The sequence below is a fragment of the Lepisosteus oculatus genome, chromosome 2 (assembly GCF_040954835.1).
Source record: "Lepisosteus oculatus isolate fLepOcu1 chromosome 2, fLepOcu1.hap2, whole genome shotgun sequence".
NCBI lineage: Eukaryota > Metazoa > Chordata > Actinopteri > Semionotiformes > Lepisosteidae > Lepisosteus > Lepisosteus oculatus.
In genome coordinates this window covers 70,361,616-70,364,985 of record NC_090697.1, presented here as the reverse complement: position 1 = coordinate 70,364,985, position 3,370 = coordinate 70,361,616, and the positions used below count along the sequence as shown (strand labels likewise).

Genomic DNA, 3,370 nt, shown 5'->3' with positions numbered 1-3,370 from the left:
AAGTTTGTTGTTTGAGAAGTAGTACTGTTCTTCTGATTAACAAAATACTAAGATCAAACCACAAAAAAACAGCCGTGTGGAGCAGTGGTTAGGGCTCTGGATTTGTAACTGAAAGGTCGTGCAGTCGAATCCCAGGTGAGACACTGCTGTTGTGCCCTTGAGCAAAATAACAAACCACATTAATGGTCAATCACCTCCAGAAAGTTTTGATTTCTAAAATTGCTGAAAAGAATTTAAACCCACATTTAAAAAGACTCAATAACAGCAAAATATAAGAATTGCTAATGGCATCCGAAAGCAGCCTGTTTGTGAAAAGCAAATCGGTTTATCTGCTTCAGCAATAAGCAGACTGTGAACAGAAAATATGTAATGCATGTCTCTTACTTTAATGATTCATTCAACACAAGGACTCCTTCAAGCATGTTGCCAATAGCAGACTAACATTTTGTTGGCAGATCTCACAGTCGTAACTTAATACCACTGTGGTTGGTGAAAATACATAATCAACACCCAGTTGCCATATTAATTAGCCCCGATGGGACTAATTAATACGAGAGCTGATGAGGATTACTACACCAGCTTGGCCACATCAGGAAAGCGGTTGTAACTCATCGTCTGTATGAAAATGATCTGTGTGCTTGGAGGACTTCAGGGGTAGTGCTGACTGTTGAGAGGTGAAATTGCTGTCTCCTGTGGCTCAGGAAACATCTGAAGTGGAGTCTGAGAGAATGGTGAAGGGCTTTGTTCAGCAGTAAATCCTGTTTGGATCTCGGCAGACCTGTTGGAAGACTCCTTTAACAAAAGATTGTGTTTGGCCCATGTTGAGAGTATCTTCACTGCTCCTAGTGATAAAGAAAAATTATTATTATTTTTTGTTATTATTACTAATCAGGTTTTACAAGCTGGAGACTCATAAAAACTGTGAAAAACATTACCAGATACCGCATATATTAAAATGATTAAATAATTGACAGTAAAATAAACTCCACTTAGCATGAAATAATACTAAATATATTAATTGATACACTTGTGCAACAGTCCCTCAGCTTTCTTACCCTGGGTGGTTAAAATGGATTAAATTGTTGTACAACAGGAATCCTATTTGCTTTCTTGAATACAGACACATCTTCTGTAAATATGCAGTCCAGAAAAAAGAACCAGTGCTTCCACAGGGGAATACCAGGTATAACTACAATGAGTCTTTGTTTTGCCCAAGTTTCAGTTCATGCATCCAGTTTCTAACTGCTTTATCCAATACATGGTTGCAGGGAAGCCGGAGCCTATCCCAGCAAGCAACAGGTACAAGGCACCATACACCCCGGATGGGTCACCAGTCCATCGCAGGCATTCCTAGTTAAATCACCAATGTCATTCTGAAGAATTAAGCATGTTTTTTATTCAAAATCTTTTGAAAAAAATAACCTGGGTTCTACAAGTTTTGAAGAACTGCTGGCCTTTTGAGACTCCTCAACAAATTGTTCAATTTATATATAAGGCAAGTTAAGATATGGATGAGCGATGCAACAGAATCTGCTTGATTGTGGCTCCAAAAGGACCGGAATTCATTATGCTCCCGCTAGAAAGATAATGAACTTTTTGAGCAGAGCTGCACAGGTGGCCCTGAATTCTCCCTTCTGGACACTGAAGATCCACGCTGTCAGTTCAGCACAACTTTTATTCCCTGCATCCCATAAAGTCAACAAGGCACTGACAATGGTGAAATGTAGAAAGCAGCCTAAACAAACAGTGCTGTAGATGGATAGGTTAGAAAAGAAACACTAACCTTATCAGAAACTCTGCAAGGTCAAGATGTGAAAATAAACTTTGTATTTAGAGCGGAGTCGCTCTAAAGGCCTTCTGCTGCAGAATTGAACCCTGGGCCCCAGCGCTGTGGGTGAAAGGGTAGTCACAGCCATCCTAGTGTAGCTTTCCTCTGAAATGCAACTAGGAAATGTTCATTGAAGGGTGTTAACTGTCAGGACCTTGTACTTTGCACATAATTCACCCTATGTGGCTTGCTCACTCACACACACTATTACAGATAATTACATACAAATTGGGAACTAAATCATGTACGCAGTCAGTCCCTGGCATCAATAATGTGATGTCCTGCGCCTTGTAAAGAGCTGTTGGTCTTGTATCCGTATGTGGACACAGCTTTTCTAGAGGCAAATAATGATGATTTCACTGGTTTGATCAATTCAGAACACGATATCAATGGTTTGAAATAACATGACAACTAAACAAGTCGCAAATGTTTAGAACCGCCTGATAACATTACTATTGGGTTCATTGGCGAAACACTTTGGAAAGGCCCTTGAATCATCAATGGATTGTTACGCCTGGGCAAGCCAGAGCTCAGTGCCCGCGGTGTCCACGGCACAAAGCCGTGTTCACATGTGGTGTCATACAGCCCCCGGTGACGTGAGAACGCGATCAGAGTGGCTGTTTGTGCCACCTGTCCCCCTCTCAACGAGTAATTGCCTCATCAGCACTGGATACTTAAGCTCTGTCCTGTCCACAGTCCGACACCCTGCCTTTGAGATTTCATCTCTGTGCATGGAACTCCAGTTACTACATGGCAGTGGATGGCGTCATCAGCAATCTCGCTGACCTGCCTGGCTGAGTAGCTTCTCCTCTATACTGCCAGTCAGCCCAGAGCACCATGCCTGCCGGCTTGCCTTCTCCTGAACCTAGCAAGAAGATTCCTCAGTCTGTCTTGCAGACGCGGCATTCTCCAGGTCAGTGCTGTGTTGAAAATCAAGAAAACAAAAAAAAAATGAGACTGATCAAATTCAGTCCTCTCACTTGCAGGCTACGAAACTAAAACAGTCGATTTGTTAAGTCCCGATACGTTTAAACGCATCCGAGTTTTCACTTGGGCTCTCTTATACAGATCACAAAAGCTGCTTGTGCTCTGCCATTGAAGTCGAATATCAATCTCAGGGTCAGAACAAAAGATAGGAAATCTCATCTGGGTCAGTGCCAGACTAGCAACATACAGCCAACAAACAGTTGTACAAGCTTGCAAGCAGGAAGATTTGGCAATCGATTGATTTTGCCCTTGAAACCTACAGTATTCACCTTGATAACCACCATGAGGACTAGCAGATTTCTGATTAGACAAGAACAACTTTGCAGCATTTGTGTTCCCACGAAACACCTTTACTCCATTTCTGCATGGGGTGTTGAAGAGCTCTTATCATGTACAAATGTATCATTTAGCTGATAGTCTGTGGTTATCTATAGTATTAGAAAAGGATAGTAAATATTTTAAGCTTTCTTACTTCCCTCAGTCAGACTGTCACAACAAGAGCACAAAATCAATACTTTACCCAGGTGCCTCGGCTCACAATGATTAAATGTGGAT

General features: G+C 41.7%; 1 long non-coding RNA gene across 1 annotated transcript; it reads right to left on the bottom strand.

Annotated features, from left to right (window-relative positions):
- Window positions 1–363: 363 nt before the first annotated feature.
- LOC107078693 (uncharacterized) lies at window positions 364–1,925 on the bottom strand. Its single transcript, XR_001479659.2, has 2 exons — window positions 1,784–1,925; window positions 364–842 (listed from the first exon to the last, which is right to left on the bottom strand). It is a non-coding gene; the product is annotated as an uncharacterized lncRNA (long non-coding RNA).
- Between the last annotated feature and the right edge of the window lie 1,445 nt (window positions 1,926–3,370).